At 37.3% G+C, this 20,216-nt stretch overlaps 1 protein-coding gene across 3 annotated transcripts in view; it reads left to right on the top strand.

Moving 5' to 3' along the window:
* The first annotated feature begins 889 nt into the window (after positions 1 to 889).
* Positions 890 to 20,216, top strand: part of PHACTR4 (phosphatase and actin regulator 4) — a 105,177-nt gene continuing 85,850 nt past the window's right edge. Inside the window, exon 1 of one of the 3 annotated variants that reach the window (XM_074305613.1) lies at positions 890 to 1,255. The gene's annotated coding sequence lies outside the window, so the exon portion shown is untranslated. Of the gene's footprint in view, positions 1,321 to 1,363; positions 1,639 to 20,216 lie in introns of those variants that run through there. The other 2 variants (XM_074305611.1, XM_074305612.1) reach the window with 2 other exon arrangements.

Raw genomic sequence — 20,216 nt, 5'->3', positions numbered from 1 at the left:
CTCCCTTTCAGCCCCAGGACTGACTCTTTAGGCAGGAGATTACCAGTTTCTTCCTCTATACAAAGCAAGATTAGTCTACAAGAATTCTCTACCCACTAAAATGTCTTCCTTCTTCCTCTCTAGACTGGCCAGGAAGGTCTACTTCATCTTCTGTAGAAAATCTATCAAACAATCAATAAAAAATTATTAAGCCTTTTAGGCACTATGCTAAGCATTATGGGGGATACAAAAAAAAAATTAAGCAAAAGATGGTCCCTACCCTCAAGGAGCTTACAGTCTAATGGGGAAAACACATGTATTTACAAAGCAAGTTATATATGAGATAAATAGGAAACGATTATTCACTCAAACACTTATGAAGGGTTTAGTAAGTGGCTGACACAATGTTGAGCAACACGGGGATGCAAAAAAAAGGCTAGAGACAGTCCCTGCCCTCAAGGAGTTTACAATCTAAAGGGGAGTAACATGGAAACAAATACATACAAAGCAAATTATATGCAAAATAAAAAGGAAGTATTAAAAAAAAATATTAAGCGCCTACTATGTGTTAGGCACTGTTCTAAGGCTGCTTTCTACCTTACCATGTAACGGGGAACACAATAAGCAAAGAAATACATACAAAGCAAGCCATAGAAAGGGCAAAATAATTAATAAAGGAAGGCATTGGAATTAAGGTGAGCAACATTTGTAGAAAATGGTCTCGATCCGGAGGCAGCTGTAAACCTCCCCCCAGTCCGGAACAACACGACCCCCTTCTCCCAAACTTCTCAAACGTCCAGCGTCTGAACTGACCCTAGTCTCTCCCCAAGGGGCGGGGCTTTGAGGGGCGGGGCGAAGCGGGGAGGGGTGGGGGCGCGCGCATACTCACCACCTGCCTACCTCAGGAACTTGTACAGCCAGAGAACTGGCGCCCCGTCCCACCATTTTTTGCTTCCCTCCTCTCCCACTCCCCCTCCTTTTTTTCCACTTTTTTTCCCCTCCTCTTTTTTCTTTCTCCTCCCTCTCTTCCCTCTCCTCCTCTTTCTTTCTCCGTACTCTCGCTATTTCTCTCACCTCCGTCCCCGCCCCCTCTATCCCCGCCATGTCCCTGCTCTCGCCGTGGACTACAAATCCCAGGGTGCCCCGCGGCGGACTCCTGTCTCCTCCCCTCTCCTAACCGTCCCGTGCCGTTCCTCCGCCCCGCTCGGGGCTGACTGCACTAGCGGCGGCGGCGGCAGTGGAAGCGGAGGCGGTGGCGGCGGGGGCCGCTGGGCAGGTGAGCGCGACTTCCGGAGGAAACGGCCGAGGCGACGGCTGCCGCCTGGCCGAAGGGTCGAGTTGGTGAGTGAGGCGGGGACAGGAACGGGGGGCCTCGGGGTTGGGGGCCGGGGTAACGGCTCTCGGACGCTGCCCCGCGGGGCCGGGTCGGGGCCGAGGGCCGCTATCCTCAGTCCGACCTCGGCTCCGCTCCACCCCTCCACGCCCCCATCTCGCGGGTGCTTTTGTTCGGACTCACCCCGGGGTGGCCGCGCGGGAGCCCCGGGCCCCGAAGGGACGGACAGCGACGGATCCTGTTACCGTAACTGGAGCGGATCAAAGTCCAGTCAGAAAACCCAACCAGCCGCCGGCTGCATCCTGCTTCCTTTCCTCCGACGCCCGGTAGGCTCCCGGGGCCGTGGCAGAGCCCGTAATTGTCTGGGGGGGGGGGTCCTTTCCTCGGAAGACAGGCGCCCCTGGGTGGCCCGAGGGACCTCGAGCAAGTTGTCTGAACTCCTGCCCCGTGGTGGGGGGCGTTGTGGAGTAGGCCCTTCCTGCTAGACTGGCAGCTCCTGGAGGCTAGAGTGTCTTTTGCCCCCTCCCCCTTTTTTTCATCCTAGCGATTAGTGCCTAGTACGAGTTGGTTGACACCTTAGACCCATGCATCCCTGAGATTGTTCTTATTCCGGGAGAATTTTTGAGGAGGGATCAGGGCTGGGGCCCCAGGAAGATTTGACCCTTGGGAGCCTGGGAGCATGGACGTGCTGAAGTCTAAGCTGGAGGAACAGAGTAAGATACTTGTAGCCACTTTTAGTGATTTCTAGGGCAGCTAAGGCAGTTTCCTATTCATCGAGGACAGCCTTCGACTTGGTCCTTGGCCCTGCCTCCTCCCACCCCATCCTTTCCCAATCTTGTGTAAAACAAAACAAAATAACAACAAAAAAAGTTGAAAGAATGAGTTAAATCCTCATTTAGAGAGAAATAAAAAACTCGGTGACTTAAGAAACCAACAAAAAATGTCCCAATGCACAGCTTACAGTTAGGAAGTCAGAAGTTGTTTCCAAGGAAGAGAAACGTGAATTCTTTCCTGAAAACTGGCGAATGCCATCTGTCCAAAAGAAATTCGGTTACCTTTAAGACATTCTTTAAAAAATATTCGATCAGTATTTTACTCAATATCTTAATATTGAATATTATCGAATTCAACTTAATGGGAGGTACTCTAGAGCAATTAATTTTTTATCACTTATTTAGTATTTCTTTTCCCAGGTCTGGAGAAGTCTCTAGTGTCCTTTACATTGCAACAATAAGTTTCTATATGTTTTCAGCTTAATGTTGAGAAAACTCAGAGAAGGCAAATAAGTCCTATGGCTTGGATGCGCATGCTGGAAACTATTTCTTGGAAAAGGGAGTTATGTACTTTGAGATCTGTAAACTACATTACACTTGAATTGTATTGGATAAGATAATTGTATTCAATCGTGTTGGAATTTTCTGTGACCCCACCCCATTTGTGGTTTTCTTGGCTGAGATACTAGTGGTTTGCTATTTACTTCTCCAGCTCATTTTACAGATAAGGAAACTGAGGAAAGCAGGGTTAAATGACTTGCCCAGGGTCACACAACTAATAAATCTCAAGAGGTTGTATTTGAACTCTGGAAGATGAACCTTTGTGACTTCAAGCCAGGCACTGTATCACTTTGATACCTACTTGCCCCATAGGATGGGGAAGAACAGAAATTTAGTTCATTTCCTTTCTCAGTCCCTACCTTTCTGCTCTCCACCTGTCTTTGTTGAGTGAGTTTCCCCAGAATCATTTGAGATTTTGGAAATTTTTGAAAGCATACCATGAAGAGGATGCTAATGAATAAATAAATCATCGTAGCCCATCAACTGTCAGAGATAGGTGATATTAGCAGTCACCGTACTCATCTTGAACCAGAACATTTGATGAGGAAACATGTAATGTAAGAGGGAAAATTGCTTAGAAGACGAATAAAGGTTGGGAAAAATTAAAATTTTGTGGCTGCAAAGCCATAAGAGATCCAATTTTGGGGAACAGCAATGGGAAAAAATGGCAATGTGGTACAGTGGGAAGAGCACTGGTTGACTTTTGAGTCAGAAGACCTGGGTTCAAATCCTGCCTCAGATGATTGAAAATTCTTATCCAAACTGTCTTTACTTCCTTGGGCCTTATTGGACCCCAGAGGTCTGGTCTGGTTTTAATGGCTGCGTCCTCCACAATTGTTTCTCCTAATCTACTTTTCTTTTGCAAATCTTGTGAGGCTCTGTTCTTTTGTTCAATGCATTTAGTCACTCCTTTTTGGCTGAGGAATTAAATAGAATCTCTGTATTTTAGCATTTCCAGCTTAATCTGATTCCCTAGTATGTCTCCAGCTTTATCACCCATTTCTGACCACCATATAATTTACTTTCAGGTCTGTCTTACTGGCCCCCATTCTCACTCCTTTGAGCCTTTGCTCCTAATACTTTGCCTTCCTGTAATGAAGTCATAGCCCCTCAGCTTTGCTTCTGTTTTGTCTCTGCTTGTTGAAATCCCCTTTCCTTTAAGATTTTACTCAGGTGCCACATCTCCATGAAGCTTTCTCTAATTCCCTACTTTTCCTTAGCTGGAAGTGATTATCTCCTACCTCAAATTTCTAGTGTCATTAAGTAGACACTTAATAGATGTTCCTGGAATTGTATTGTGATTCCATTGGACTTGGGCCAAGGGACAGTCATTCTTACTGTAAAAGCTGTGGATTTCAGAAGCCCTGCAGGTGGGTAGTTGTTTAGCCTGGTAGTTTTGATGAATATTACTTTGTTAAATAGGTATTTATTAACAAATGTGTTAATGAATATATTTGAAAAGCTCTCAACCTTGAAATACTACAGAAAAGAACTGTCTATATCTTTAGCCCATTTATTCACTGTCCTCTGCTTTTGATTCCCTGTTTTTAGTTCCCTGTTGTGTGATGTACTGAGATGAAATGACCTTCCTTACCCTCTGGGAGCTTACAGTCTAATGGGAGGGTGAGGGAGGTAAGGCACACAAATTCATAATACATAATAACATGTTACTATCAGGGGAAAAACTGTGATAAATAAAAAGGAGAGGAGGTTCAGAGTAGTTAAGAGAATTGGGAAGAACCTGCCTGCTTCCTTTAAAGTTCTTTTTCTGAGTACATGAAATCAATTCCAAACTGGCAATTAAGACCTAGATTTATGTCAGTGCAGCTATGATATGATCACCCACAGTAACTTTTATCCTTCTTAATTTAAAATTTTCCTTGATAGGGAGGCAGCTAAATGGTGCAGTGGATAGAACACCAGCCCTGAAGTCAGGAGGACTGAGTTCAAATGTGGTTACAGACACTTAACACTTCCTAGCTGTGTGACCCTGGCAAGTTACTAAACCCCGCTTTGGGGGGAAAAAACAAACAAACAAACAAACAACAACAAACCAAACCATATGTGGACAAAAATTTTCCTTGATAAAATGATGTGCCTATGTTAATCAATAAAATTCACGTTGAGTTTTTAACCTGTGGAAGTTGTTTTTAAAAACTTTATTATGCCTATATGATGGTATTTCTTTTTAAAGTTCATTACTATTTATCTTGTTTCCACAACAGTTGAGTTATTTTGCACTTTAGCTGCAACTCATTGCAATATTCTTATAAGTTAATTGAATAATAAAAGTATAGTCCTGTATGGAGGCTAATCCAGGTATAGACAGGTAACCAGTTTAGTGATTAAAGACAAAAGTCATTTACCTCCTTTGTAAAATGAGGGTGGTATTCATGATCCCTACTTACGGTCTCTTTCCAGCACTCAGTTCTATCATCAAATGACTTATTTGGATTTTCAGTTTTGTATGTCAGGTCTTTTCAACTGAACTATCTTCAGGGGTAGCTAGGATGCAATGCCTGGAAGCTAGGAAGATCTGAGTTTAAATGCAGCCTCAGATACTAGCTGGGTGACCTTTGGAAAGTCACTTAACTCTGCTTCAATTTTCTCATCTGTCAAATGAGCTGGAGAAGGAAATGATAAACCTTTGTCAAGAAAATTCCAAGTGGAATCACAGTCCCACAGGACTGAAATGACTGAATTGAAGTGTGTTCAAGGACATTGTTTTCGTTTTGGGCGAGATATAAATAAGATTTATCTCTCACTTATATAATAAGTAGGGACTCTCTGGTACCAACCAAGTAAATATCACGGCAAATGGAATTTAAGAGGGAGAAAGAGGTACACATTGGCATGGTTTGTGAGTTAGGAGGAGTGATAAATGAATGTACTTGGTAAGATTATGCTGTTAGTGAAGTCTTACTTGTTTAACTTGGTCAACAAGCAAGGAATTCATCTCATGAGATAGCACTTTAAAGTATGTAATGCTTTACATTTTGATTTGATGATGTTGATAATGCTTAAACCTGTGTCAATGATTTCCCTTTATTTTTCCCTTTGTTCTAACCTAATTGGACTCTTAGTTATTCATTGAGTTCAGTTTGCCCTCTCCCACCTTTATGTTTGCTTAGTCCACAAATAATTTCCCTTTCCATTAGCTTATCATAATCATATTCCTTATAGGCTCAAGTCTTATGCCAACTCTTTGTGATCTCCTTTTTGATCTCCCGGGAGTAAGTGGCTATTGTTTCCTCAGATTTTTTTCCCTATTTTTTTGCTTTTGTCTCTTGTGTTATGGTTTATTCATTTATACCTCTCTGGGTGCATGCCAGAAATAATTTCTTCCTTGACAGTGCTTTGCCTGTATTATGTGGCTAGCATATGTTTATTGAATTTAATTTGTTAAACGTTTAACTATATTACTCCAGTTAACTTGACTCCCTGAGCCTTAGTTTCCTTATTTATAATGAGAATAATATTCTTAGTCTAATGGTGGTCCCATGTATGACCAAAAGGAAGCTTCTAGGAGACAGGTGACTGGGATGCTCTAATTATAAAACAAAAGCACACATTTATTTAGCATCTTATGGTTTACAAATGCTATATAAATAAAAACAATCCAAATCTGTAGTCTGATAGTTCATTATGGTTAAAGTTAGGACATTAGAGAGTTCTGGCAAGCTCTACTAAATTGGGCATGAGCTAGGCCAGCCTAGCTAAATAAATAGGGAGAAGCTCATCAACACGAAGTTGGTCACTAGGTAACAAAGTCTTTGGCAACCATGAAAGGAAAGGCTCTCCCCATTTCTAGGACAAGTATTCAAAACAAATAAACTCTAAATAGTAGGTCAGGGGCAGCATCTTCACTGGTACTAAGGTGAAACACTTTTGAGTCCTACATAGAAAAGGACTGATCTGGTGATATTTTGTTGGTTGGTTTCCTTTTATATCAAAATAATTCATTTTGGAATGACTAAAATGAAGGTCATAAAGTAGTAGAATTTCAATTAAAAATTTAATATACCCATACATATCTTCACTCTTTTGGGGTACTTAGTCTTCCATTTCATTGCTCTGGGTGCTTCATTATGTTGTAAAAGGATCCTGAATTCTGGCAGATCCTAAATCTGGAAAGACTTACCTTGGTGATGGACTGACTTAAGGTGTATTGATTGAAATCACCATTAGTTAAGTTTGGACAGGCCCCTTATGAAGTTAGATACCTAACTGCAATGAATTTTTTAATTTTAGCAATTCCTAGAGATAAGTTGTCAAGGATAGATAGTTTTGTTGGAAAAGGAAGGAGTCATACCTGATGAAATCACTTGGTGTTCATTTCTTAGGTCAGTCTAGAATTAGAAAGGATTCCATGGACCTCCGGCTGGTCTGGCTTCTTTTGGTTGCTTTTTCAAATGAGAAAAATAACGTTCAGAAGAATTAAGTTTCTTACCCAAGATTGCACAGGTGGGATCAGAGTGACTTCTTAGAAACCAGGTCTTCTGACCTGTATTCCTACCACAGTATGATGAAATATTGAGCTATCATTTGACATCGCAGATTGTCTGAAAGTCATGACTTTTTGGAGCATATCAGTCCAACATAAGAAAAAGCTTCCTGAAAATGAGAACAAATGATCTGGGTCATTTTTTTTTTGAGCTAGTGAATTGCTCTTCCTGAGAGTATTCAAGCAAGAGTCTTCATAAGTCTACATTTCATGGAAGGGATTCATTTGGGTTGGTTCCTTTTACCTTTTCAGATTTGATGATTCCTAATTTTGCCAACTAGAAAAGCATCACAAAAGAATGACGATTATTTTTGCATCACAGCTGGACTTGGACTGGCTCCTGCTGTTTAATATGTGACATAGGCAGAAGACAGCATTCTCCTGTGGAGAGGTTCAATTCTGGCTTTGCCATTTATTGTCTATGATTTTGAGTAAATCACTAAGTTTCTAGGGCCTCAGTATCTGTAAAATGATGGAGGTAGAGCAGGCCCCTTTCAGCTCTAAATCTATGTGATCTCCTGCTATTGTGTCTGAATATAAGTTTGAAAATGAAAAGTATTTCTTTAGTGGTATTGATCTTTGACCCTTCCAAAATTGGAAGCCTTTTCTATACCTTACAGGTTTGTTATCAAATGCAGAGGATATAGTGACCATTTTGAAAAACAGAAAAACAACCAATAAACCTGAAAAACTATTTTATTCCCATAGCAGGGATTTGTTGGAGTTTTTTTTTTTTTTTTTTTTTTTGTTTTGTTTTGGAGAAAAACTGATTAAGAATTATTACTTGACTGAATGTAAATCAGCACATGCTATGTTCATCTTTTCTTTTCTTTTTTTTTTTTTCCACTTGTGGTTTTACCCTTTTGTTCTGATTTTTCTCTCCCAACATGATTCATAAAAAAATATGTATTTAAGAAAAAATGTACATGTATAACTGAAGAAAGAAAACAATAAAGAAGGGGGAAAATTATTTCTTTAAAATTTTTATTTAGTAACATCAACTTTTATTATTCATATTTTCCATAGATTTAAGTTAAACTTAAGAATATTCACGATCATCAAACATCAATAAGATTGCTTTTTACTTACATATTAACCTTATCCATTCACCCTTCACCAAGAGTGACTATCATTCATTCAAGTCTTTAGAATACAAAATTGATTGTCTTGTGTGATTGTCATTTTAGTAAACAAAACTGCCAGAAAAAATAAGCCACAAGTAAAAAGAAGTTAGTTGAAGAAAAGAGAAAGACAGGGATTTATAACCAAAAAATTTCTGAGGTATTTAGAGAGGAAGTGAAATTGTGGTGTTTTGTGGAGGCAGACAAGGAAGGAGATGGTTGGATTAGGAGAGCCTTTACATGCAGACTTTGCAACAAAACTTCATGGTATGTAAAGTATCAAATATGTATTGTGCCAACATGAGAGTTTTGACTTTTTAACTTAACATCTTCTACTTAATATATTTAGCTAATGAAATAAAAGTGATAGGCACTATACAATAGGATACCAACTGAAAGTAAGTCCTATGGCTGAATATTCAGTGATAAGTGTGGCTGTTTAGAGTGTGGCTATTGAATTTATGTTGAGTCAGCTAATCTGTTTTGAGGTTAAAATGTTCCTTGATACTTCATTTGGGTGTTTACAGAAAATAAAACTAATCTTGAATCTCAGATCTTGGTACCATGCATGCATGGTTTGTCTAAGGCACATTGTTATGTTAGTACAATATTTAATTTTTATACAATTTTGTATTCTACAATATACATTGGCTAGAAAATAAGGAGTCAAAATATAAATGTGAATGAAGCCAATCAGTATTTATTAAACTTATAAATATGTTTAGCTCAGTGAGAGGTTTTATAGGGGCTGAATGTACAAATATTAGGTTTCAAGTCTGTTCTCTTCAGTTCCATCATTTTTCTCTTTGAAGGTGTATTGCATCATGAGCCCTCTGAAATTGTGATTGATCATTGTGGGTTGATCTGAGACCCCACGTCTCAAGCTTGTTTCATTTTATATTATTATCCTTATTGTATAAATTGCTCTCATTCTGTGGATTAAGAAGGCTTTTTTGGTGTCCCTTTTGCAGTTATATCAAATCTAGGATCTCCTTTTCGGAATGTTTCTTAAATGATTCTAAATGCATAAACTGAAATAATAGGATTTCAAAAGAAATGACAGATTAGTGAAAATAAAGATGTAAATTTTTTCACTTCCTAGTTCACAGATTCTCTGGAATTTATCCATTTGTTCCAGGTTATGAGACTCTGATGTAGGAAAAAAAGAGAGGTTCATGAGGGATCTATCTGTGGAGTAGTAGTTGTGACAGGGATGAAGATTCAACAGATAAGACTGAGAAAAGATAGTCAGAAAGGTAGGGAGAACCAAGAAGGAACACTCATAAAAATACAGGAGAAAGCAGCCAGAAGGTTATCAATAGTGACAGATGCTGCAGAGAAATTTCAGAATGAGGTTTGAGAAAAGATTATTAAATTTGGGAACTAAGAGATCCTTGGTCACTTTGGAGAGAACCATTCCACTTGAATGATGGAATCTGAATCCAGATTGCAGAGACGAGCAAGGTAAGTTTTTCAGTTTTTCTGAGAATGGAAGAAGAGCTGTTTGAGAGTTTTTAAGGATGATCTACATGTTTGCAGCTGCTTAGAAGGAATTGTAAATAAGGAGGGACTGGAGATAAGAGAAAGGAGAGGGGATGAGAAGAAGGGCAGTCAGCTGGACCAATTTGGAAGGGATGACTGAGATCAGATTAGAGTTGGGAGTGATTTTAGACAGCATTTAGGCCCAAACCATCCCTTACTGAGGCTTAGCTCAGTGGAGGGACAGCCAAGATCCCACATGTGCTTCTGGGAACAGTTGTGATGTAAGCCCATTTTCTGACTGTAAATTTATTGCTTTCTTTCCATATACTGCTGTCTCTTAGAATGAAAGCATGTTTTTGTACACTCATTCAGACAACTACATGGAACAATATAATGGTTTTCCTAAATCATGTGGTGTTTGAATTCAGTGACTAAATGGTCCCACCTTCCAAAATTCTGTTTGAAATAATTCTTAACAGTGATCTAAAACATTCGGTAAATAAATACTTTTTAACTTGTCTGGGCCTCTGAAGGCTATCAGAGTTGGGAAAATGTGTAAGGGTAGTTGTGCCAGGCAACTGTTCTCTCTTAACCAAAAGATATTAAAATATTGTGGTGAAGATCCTGGTTACCCTCATTTAGAATTTGTGAAGTCACAAATTTAGGTGTGAAGCAAACATTTTTTTAAAAATTAAAGCTTTATTTACAAAACATATGCACGGGTAATTTTTTAACATTGACCCTTGCACAACTTTCTGTTACAAATTTTTCCCTCCTTCCTCTCACCCCTTCCCCTAGATGATAGGTAGTCCAATACATGTTAAATATGCTAAAATATATGTAAAATCCAATATATGCATATTTATACAGTTATCTTGCTGCACAAGAAAAATCTGATCTAGAAAGAAAAAAAATCTGAGAAGGAAAACAAAATGCAAGCAAACATCAACAGAAAATGTGAAAATGCTATGTTTGGTCTATACTCAGTTCCCACAAGCCTGTCTGGGTTTATTAGGGCTTTCTTCATCATTAAACAATTGGAACTGGTCTGATTCATCTCATTGTTGAAGAGAGCTATATTGGTCGGAATTGAAAATCATGCAGGCTTGTTGTCATGTACAATGATCTCCTTGTTCTGTTCATTTCACTCAGCATCTGTTCATATAAGTCTCTCCAGGCTTCTCCGCAATCATCCTGTTGGTCGTTTCTTACAGAATAATAATATTCCATAACATTCATATATCATAATTTATTCATCCATTCTCCAACTGATGGACATCCATTCAGTTTCCAGTTTCTTGCCACTACAAAAAAGGGCTGCTACAAACATTTTTGCAAATGTGGGTCCCTTTTCCTCCTTTATCTCTTTGGGATACAAGCCCAGTAGAAACACTGCTGGGTCAAAAGGTATTCACAGGAAGCAAACAATTTTTAAAATTTTGTTGAGCTCTTTGCTATTTATTAACTTCATAGAGGTAGTAGATTTTTCTTGGCCATTGGTCAGTTTCATTGCTATATAATGCTGGGGTAAGGAGGCATAGGGAAAACAAGGTGTACATTACAGCTCCAGGGTAGGTGATGTAGAAGATATTCAGGGGAAGCATAACATTTATTCCTTTTTTTTTTTTTAATTTATTTATTTAGAATTTTTTTTCCACAGTATATATGCATGAGTAAATTTTTTTTATAATATTATCCCTTGTATTCATTTTTCCAAATTATCCCTCCACTCCCTCCCCCCGATGACAGGCAATCCCATACATTTTACATGTGTTACAGTATAACCTAGATTACAATATATGTGTATAAATCCCATTTTCTTGTTGCACATTAAGTATTAGATTCCGAAGGTATAAGTAACCTGGGTAGATAGACAGTAGTGCTAACAATTTACATTCACTTCCCAGTGCATAACATTTATTCTTACAGATTTTTAGGAAAAATACTATTTGTCATTTTGTAAAATGAGACAAGTTTGATGTATCAGTTATTTTTGAATCTCTATCAGTGGTCCTCAAACTTTTTAAATAGGGGGCCAGTTCACTGCCCCTCAGATAGTTTGTTGGAGGGCCGGACTATAGTAAAAACAAAAGCTCACACTCTGTCTCTGCCCCTCTGACCATTTGCCATAACCCTTTGGGCCCCATAAACGTCCCCAGTGGGTCGCATCTGGCCTGCGGGCTGTAGTTTGAAAACCCCTGCTCTAAATTCTGCAGTTTGTGTCCAGGTTAGAACATAATTAATGGTTAATAAATCTTTTCAGTATTCTAGGCTTGTAATGCCAGGAAGGAGTTCTGTTTAGATTTCTGTTTTTCATTTGAAAGGCTTTGGCATAACTCTTGTGATCAGTTTTTCTTTTTCTTTTAATTTAATTATAATTTTTACTTACCAGATATATGCATGGGTAATTTTACAGCATTGACAATTGCCAAACCTTTTGTTCAAATTTTTCCCCTCCTTCCCCCCCCCCCCCCATGGCAGATTGACCAATACATGTTAAATATGTTAAAGTATAAATTAAGTACAATATATGTATACTTGTCCAAACAGTTGTTTTGCTGCACAAAAAGAATAGGACTTTGAGATAGTGTACAATTAGCCTGTGAAGGAAATAAAAAATGCAGGTGGACAAAAATATAAGGATTGGGAATTCTATATAGTGATTCACAGTCATCTCCCAGAGTTTTTTCGCTGGGTGTAGCTGGTTCAGTTCATTACTGCTCTATTGGAACTGACTTGGTCCATCAGAATTGATCTTCATATAGTATTGTTGTTGAAGTATATAATGATCTCTTGGTCCTGCTCATTTCACTCAGCATCAGTTCATGTAAGTCTCTCCAGGCTTTTCTGAAATCGGGATCAGTATTTCTAAATAGGTCTCTAAGTCATCCACTGTGAGTCCCAAGATTTGTAGGTTTTTGGATAACCTTGCAACCCTGAGTAAATCATCTCACCTCTCTGGGCATTGATTTCTTTGTCAGTTGAATCTATTGGAGGACCTTTCCAACCAATTAATGAGTATTTTTATTAAGCATCCGCTATGTGCCTACTTTAGGCACTGGAGATGCTGAAATTTATCTATATAGGAACTCTTGAATTAAACAATCTCTCTCTCTCTCTCTCTCTCTCTCTCTCTCTCTCTCTCTCTCTCTCTCTCTCTCTCTCTCTCTCTCTTTTTTAAAGGGATGTGGGAAACAAGGCCTATAAGAAATACTCAAAATACTTACATCTGAGGTTTTGCTAAATGTTTAAAGATGAATTTTTGAATTATAAGATTCTACTGTTTCATGATTTTTATCTCCAGTTACATGGAGGGTTAAAATGGCCAGGTTGTTTTTCTAGCTCTATCAAATATTTTTTGCTCTTGGATTTATTTTTCTAAGAGTGATCCTCCTAAAATTCAGCTATGTTTTCTGAGAGAAAGTGTACAAGCATGAACTGTTTCTATTTTTTATCACTGAACCACACCTCTTCAGATAGCTATTCATAATACCACTCAATGTTTAACACAGTGGTCATAAGTTGTGCAATGTTTAACTAAAAGGAGGAGCTAAACTTCTTTCTTAGAGGGGAAAATTAATACTGTTTTTATGTTAACTTTCCTGTAGAATGCTAAACTTTGAACAGTTATAGTTAAAGGTTTTTTGAAGTTTCTAAGTGTAACTTTCCTGAACTGACTCTTAAATTATGAAGTTAAGCTACTTTATTTAAAAGTAAAGGTCTTATCACGTTAATATTTGAGTTCTGTCACCAGCATTTAGCACAGGGCTTTGCACATAATAGGCCATAATACATATAAATGTTTTTTAATTCATTCATTCTGAAGCTCAGGTTTAGTGTTTTATAGTTTGCAAAGGATTTCCTTAGACCAACCAACCCTTTGGGAGGTGGAGTGTTGGAGTGGTTTGACATGTATTTTTGAAGTCCCCAAGAGTCAGAGTTAGAATTGTTATGGAGACTTCTACTGTTGTAGCCTCATGGTCCCATGTCAACAATGGCTTTTTTCACTTCCTTGTGTTTGTTCCAGTAGTAAAAATCCGTGTGTTTTTCTTTTTCTTTTTTTCTTTCTTTTTCTTTTATCTCTTTTTCTCTCTTTCTCTTTCTCCCTTTCTCTCTCCCTCCTTCCCTCCCTCTCCTCCTTCCTCCCTTCTTCCCTTCCTTGCTCCCTTCTTTCTTTCCTTCTTCCTTTCCTTCCTTTACTTGCTGCTAGGCTTTATTAGTAATGGGGAGAAATGTTGTATTCTGCAGTTTTGCTAAAGTTGTTATATATCAAGAAGTTTTTTAGCTAATTCTCTAGAATTTTCTGCCATCTCCAAAGGATGATAGTTTTGGTTCTCTGCTGCTTATTCTAATTCCTTCCATTTCTTGTTCTTCTCATTGTTAAAGTAGCTCTTCTCAGCAATACAATAATCTAAGACAATTCCAAAAAACTCATGATGGAAAATGCCAGACAAAGAACTATAGAGTCTGAATGTGGATTGAAGCATACTGTTTTTACTTTTTCTTTTCTGATGGTTTTTCCCTTTTGTTCTGATTCTTCTTTCAGAACATGACTAATGTGGAAATATATTTAAAAGATTGTACATGTATAATCTAAATCAAATTGCTTGCTATTTTGGAGAAGAAAAAAATTAGCAATCAAAATCTTATAAAAGTGAATGTTGACAACTGTTTTTACTTGTAATTGAAAAAAATACTATTAAGTGGAAAAATAATTTTTCTCATTCATTATGATAAACTAAAAACAAGATAAAGAAAAATTATAGTTTCTTTTTTTTTTTTTTTTTTGCCATCCTTGTATTAATGTTATAGCGGCCAATATGTCAGATGATTCGGTCAAATCTGTAACATACATTTGTTGGCTGTTAAGTAATTGCTGGTATATAAAGAAAAGGAAAATGGCCTTGCTCTTGAAGTGCTGACTTTTTAATGGGAAAGACAGTGTATCAACAAACAAGGTACATGGGAGATCTGTACCCAGAAGGTGGTTGTTAATCTCAGAGGGACAGGTATCAGCACTAAGGATGACTAAAGCAGAGGAGTCTGGGAAAATACTGGAACAATTGAAGGACAGATATTACTGCAGGGCAGCTGATCAGTCCTCTACCTTTCTGTCCGTGTGGAGAGTGGACTTAAACTTATATTTCTACAAAGTATTTTTCCAGTCAGGTTTACTTCAGAATGTGATACAGCTGATGGATAAATGGGGAATCTATTCTGATTTGCACAGTGTCTGCCATGGAGAAGTAAGTATTTAAGACATTTTGTTAACTAAGAAATGGAAACTGAGGGGGTTGGCCATAATTTGGAGAATGATTAGACAAATTATATTAAATGAATATGATAGAAAAAAAAAAAACTTTTGTACTGTAAGAGATGATGAGGGGAGATAGTTTCAGAGAAGCCTAAAAAGAATTTGTGATGTGTAAAGGCCCTTGAAGGTAGAGTGTTTAATCTATGTCTAACTCCACCATCTAGGACAAGTGTCAATAATAGCTTAGTCAATAAAACCATAACTTTTGGGACACTCTTTATTATGTTTGATCGTTTTTATGTTTGTAACTACTTGTTTGTGTTACATTACTCCTACTCATCTGTCATCAATCTCTCTAGTGCCTTTTGAGTGACACTCAGTTTTCCAATTCTTCATCCATTTGTACCCTCTCCAAAAAAAATCAAATTAGAGAGCTTCTTGATTATATATCTAATCCTGTATCATTGAACAATAGGAATTTTTCTCCTCTTGCTTTTTTCCTGTATATCTACAAAGATTAATTATCTAATTAAGCTAAACTGTCAAGTGATGTGGGTCTTGTCTAGAAGAATCAGCAGTATTTTGGGGCATGATATAGTCAGCTCCGTGTTACCTGAAAACGGGGATTCATGGAGTATCTAGCCATCTCACCTTCCTTATTTGATACTATAGTTCCTCCATGACAGGAGAGTACTTTAGGGGAGTCTGTCTCCCCTCTTTTGTGTCTTGCCTGATACTAATGATTAAAAAATATTAAATACATTTGAACTATGCAGGCAGGAAGGTGGTATAATAGATGAGTGCTGGACTTGTTTAATAAGCATTTATTGAATTGAATTGTTCAAATCTCTAGCTGTTAGTGGATAGTGATCCTGTTTGTTTCTGTTTGGGGCCTAAATGTGTTAGTGATGAGACTGTAATCCAGCCTGTTTATTATCTGGAGGAGCATTAGCCCTCCAGAAATTGTCTACATGCTGATGATACCTGTTGGATGTAAACTCAGGTCCCTGAAGTTCAGAGTTGCCTCTGAAAAGTATTCTGTAATCACATATTAGGCAGCTGGCAGCTCTGCCACATTAGATACCTGAGTTTGGAAAATCTATTTGCCCTTTTTTTTTTAAGCCGTTTTTTACTTATTCATAAAATGGGGATAATATTTATACCATTTATCTTACAAGATTATTGTGATCAAATAAAATAACAGATGTAGAGTATTTTGCAAGCCACTATATGCATTATAATTTTAAAAAATCATCATTGTATATATGAATGTAATGTTAAGTGTCTGAGACCAGATTTGAACTCAGGTACTCTTGACTTCATGTCTGGTGCTGTATCAGCCACCTCGTTGCCCATATCTGTGGAATTTAAGAAGAGTATAGTATTTTTGTAACTATCATCATTATAGCTGAAGCACATTATTTTCAACAATTATCAATTTGACCTGAGATTGGGATTAGGAAGATAGAAATTTCTCACCTCTCAATTGATTCTATTCAGTATTTTCCTAAAGTAACTAAAAAGACTAATTTGTTTGCTTGTGGGTGATTAATACCAAAATTCGCTTGTACTCCTCCCTATTAGCATTTTCTTAAGTGACTTCTTGAATTTCCTCTTTCTACTCTTCTCTTTCCAATGAGCCCCTTCCTTTGGGCCTTAACTTAGTGAAAACTTTTTGCTTGTTTTTTTGTTTGTTTGTTTGTTTTCCCAATAGGGAAGGTGAAGTTTTATTTAAATTTTACTCTTTATTTGGGAGACAATCAAATATAGTTCCCCCTTTCCTATTTAGAGTGTGATTTTAGGCAAGTCACTTAATCTCTCTGTGCCCTAAGGAACTCACCTTTCTACTCTTCTCACTTATCTACTGAGTTGTCAGATTGTTTCATTTCTTCTTTCACTTGGCTTGCATTCATCCCCTTCTTTTTACTTTCACATAGCCCTTCTTTAGGTCCTTCTCACTTCTCTCTCACTTGGACTATTTCAATTGTTTCCTAATTAATTCCTTGCCTTGAATCTTACTCCTTTGCCATCCATTCTCCATATAGTTGCCAAAATGATTTTTTAAATGCCTTCTTTAGATAGATTGCAAGATGTGGGAAGATAGAGACTGTTAGCCAGTTTTGTCTTTGCCTCGCACCCAGCCAGCAGAATCTGAGGCATAGTAATTCCTTAATAAATGCTTTTTGTTGCTTTATCGATAAGTTGCAATTGGTGCTGATTTGCATTGACCAAGACAGTGTTATCTATGCCAATGAAATAATAAATCAGTTCTTAAATCCAACATTTTAAATTTATTGATACTTTTTGTTTTTGCTCAACAGATTCTTCCAAACAAACCATGTTATATTGTAAGCTCCCAGCACCCAGTTTACTGATTGTTTATGGAAACAAGGAATGTGTTTTTTAACTTTTTATCAAACTAGAAAAGTGAGAGAAAGTAGTTTAGATGGCTCAGTAGATGAAATGCTGGATCTAAAGTCATGAAGACTTGAGTTCAAATTCAGCCTTAGATACTAGCTATCTCACTCTGGACAAATCACTTTTACCTTATTCCCATTTACCTTAGTCCACTGGAGAAGGAAATAGCAAGCCACTCCAGTATTATTTCCCACAAAACTCCATGACTGTCCATAGGGATTGTGAAGAATCAGACACAACTGAACAACAATAGTGATGTTTTTTGATTTTATATTTAATTTTTCCCCAATTACATGTAAAAATAGCTTTCAACACTCATTTTAAAAATTGAGTTCCAAATTCTCTCCCTCGATCCTTACCTTCCTCATTGAGAGGGAACAATTGAAGCAAGACATTTCCATAACAGTGATATTGTTTTGAGAAATATGGGGCTGGCATTATTGAAGTCAGACTCACAGAAATAACAAAAATTAGAAGGAAAAATATTAGACATCTAGCTGGAGCAAGAAGATCTGATTTTACTGTCTTAATTCTGCCATTACTAAGACCTGAACCTTGGTCATGTCACTTGAACAATTATTTTCCTAATCTTTAAAATGAGAATAATAAAATTTGTATTACCAGTGAAAAGGGGTTAATATTATAAGGAACCTCCTTAAAGCACTATTAATTATGAGTTATAAATTATATTTATTCATATGTTCTTCAGCTCTCAGATCATCATTAAACTTTTATATTATATTAAATTTTTATTTTGTTTTGTGAGGCAATTGAGGTTGTGACTTGCCCAGGATCATACAGCTAGAAAGTGTTAAGTGTCTGAAGCCAGATTTTGAATTCAGGTCCTTCTGACTCCAAGGCCAGTGTTTTATCCACTTTATCATCTAGTTGCCCCTATCATTAAACTTTTTAGACAGGGTTCTTATTCTTAACATAGGCCAAAAATTTCTTTTTTGAAATATTTTTATAATTGTACTTCAGCATAATTTATTTCCTTTGTAATCTTGCATATTTGTTTTATGCATTTAAAAATATTATTCTGAGAAAGATTCATGACAAAAAAACCTTTTAAAAACCCCTTATTTGGACTATCAATACTGTTAACATGAAGCAGAACAAATGGAAAAAAGCACATGCAGATTAAAAAATTATGGCAGGATGGACCTTAGTGTTCACTGAGTATAAATCAATTCATCTTACAAATAGGGAAACTGAGACTCAGGTTAAATGACCTACTCAGGTCATAAGTAAGGAGTTAGAGATGACAGGACTTAGAACTAAGTCACTCAGACTATTTTAAATTCCCAGTGATGAATTCCACACACCCTATTATATATCTTCCTGAGATTACTAAAAATTTGTGTTTTAGCAATAAACTTTTTTCATTCTTGTAGCTTTAAATTGAAAAAGTCTTTTAGGAAAAACTGAACTCTTCATATTTGCTCAAGATCTAACATGGACCCAGTTAATTATCAATCAACAGATAAATTTTCCATGCTCATGGACTCTTCTAAGATTTTTTGTTGTTCTGGTGCTTAATCTCCCATGACAGTAGATTTTGATTGAGTAGTGAGAAATCTTTGTGATATCTGTACCTTGTCAATGCTAAAATTTAAATGCCTTTATCTACTAACTTGACTGATTTAAAGGATTTTTCTATCTGGGGGCTTCATCACAGGTGAATGGTTAAAGGTCTTTTGAAAGTTTACACAAAACAAATTTCTTAACTTCCAGTCCCAGAGTCCATTGATATGTTGGCATTAGTCTGGTTTGTTTTTGTTGTTGGTGGTGGTTTTTGTTTTGTAACTAGTACATTTTTAAATTTAAGGAAAAAGCCCATTCTTTTTCCTCAGTGGTATCTTGGTGGGGAGTCACAGAGACACAGACACTGGGAATTTAAAATAGTCTGAGTGACTTAGTTCTAAGTCCTGTCATCTCTAACTCCTTACTTATGACCTAAGTAGGTCATTTAACCTGAGTCTCAGTTTCCCTATTTGTAAGATGAATTGATTTATACTCAGTGAACACTAAGGTCCATCGTGCCATAATTTTTTCATCTGCATGTGCTTTTTTCCATTTGTTCTGCTTCATGTTAACAGTATTAACAGTCCCAAATAAGGGGTTCTTAAAAGGTTTTTTTTTTTGTCATGAATCTTTCTCAGAATATTTTTAAATGCATAAAACAAAATATGCAAGATTACAAAGGAAATAAATTATGCTGAAGTGCAATTATAAAAATATTTCAAAAAAGAAATTTTTGGCCTATGTTAAGAATAAGAACCCTGTCTAAAAAGTTTAATGATAGGGGCAACTAGATGATAAAGTGGATAAAACACTGGCCTTGGAGTCAGAAGGACCTGAATTCAAAATCTGGCTTCAGACACTTAACACTTTCTAGCTGTATGATCCTGGGCAAGTCACAACCTCAATTGCCTCTTTATGTTGGAGTAACTAGAAAAATGGGGAAGTCAGATGACAGTGCATAAAGTGTTGGGGCCTGAAGTCAGGAAAATTCTTCTTGTGTCCAGATCTGGCCTCACATTTATTAGCTGTGTGACCCTGGGCAAGTCACTTAACTGTTGTGTTCTGGCTTCCATATCTGCACAATAAGTTAGGAAAAGGAATGGAAAACACTCCCATATTTTGCCTCAAAAACCCCAAATGAGGTCACGAAGAGTCAGACATGACTAGAAAATGACCAAATTCAATTCAGTGACTGAAAACCATAGCTAGAAGAAAGAATTTGTAGCTGTTCTGGAAAGACAGGAGGAGGTAGGTGGCCTCTGGGACT

The sequence above is a fragment of the Sminthopsis crassicaudata genome, chromosome 3, assembly GCF_048593235.1.
Source record: "Sminthopsis crassicaudata isolate SCR6 chromosome 3, ASM4859323v1, whole genome shotgun sequence".
NCBI classification, from domain to species: Eukaryota; Metazoa; Chordata; class Mammalia; order Dasyuromorphia; family Dasyuridae; genus Sminthopsis; species Sminthopsis crassicaudata.
This window is presented reverse-complemented; position numbering and strand designations above follow the sequence as displayed.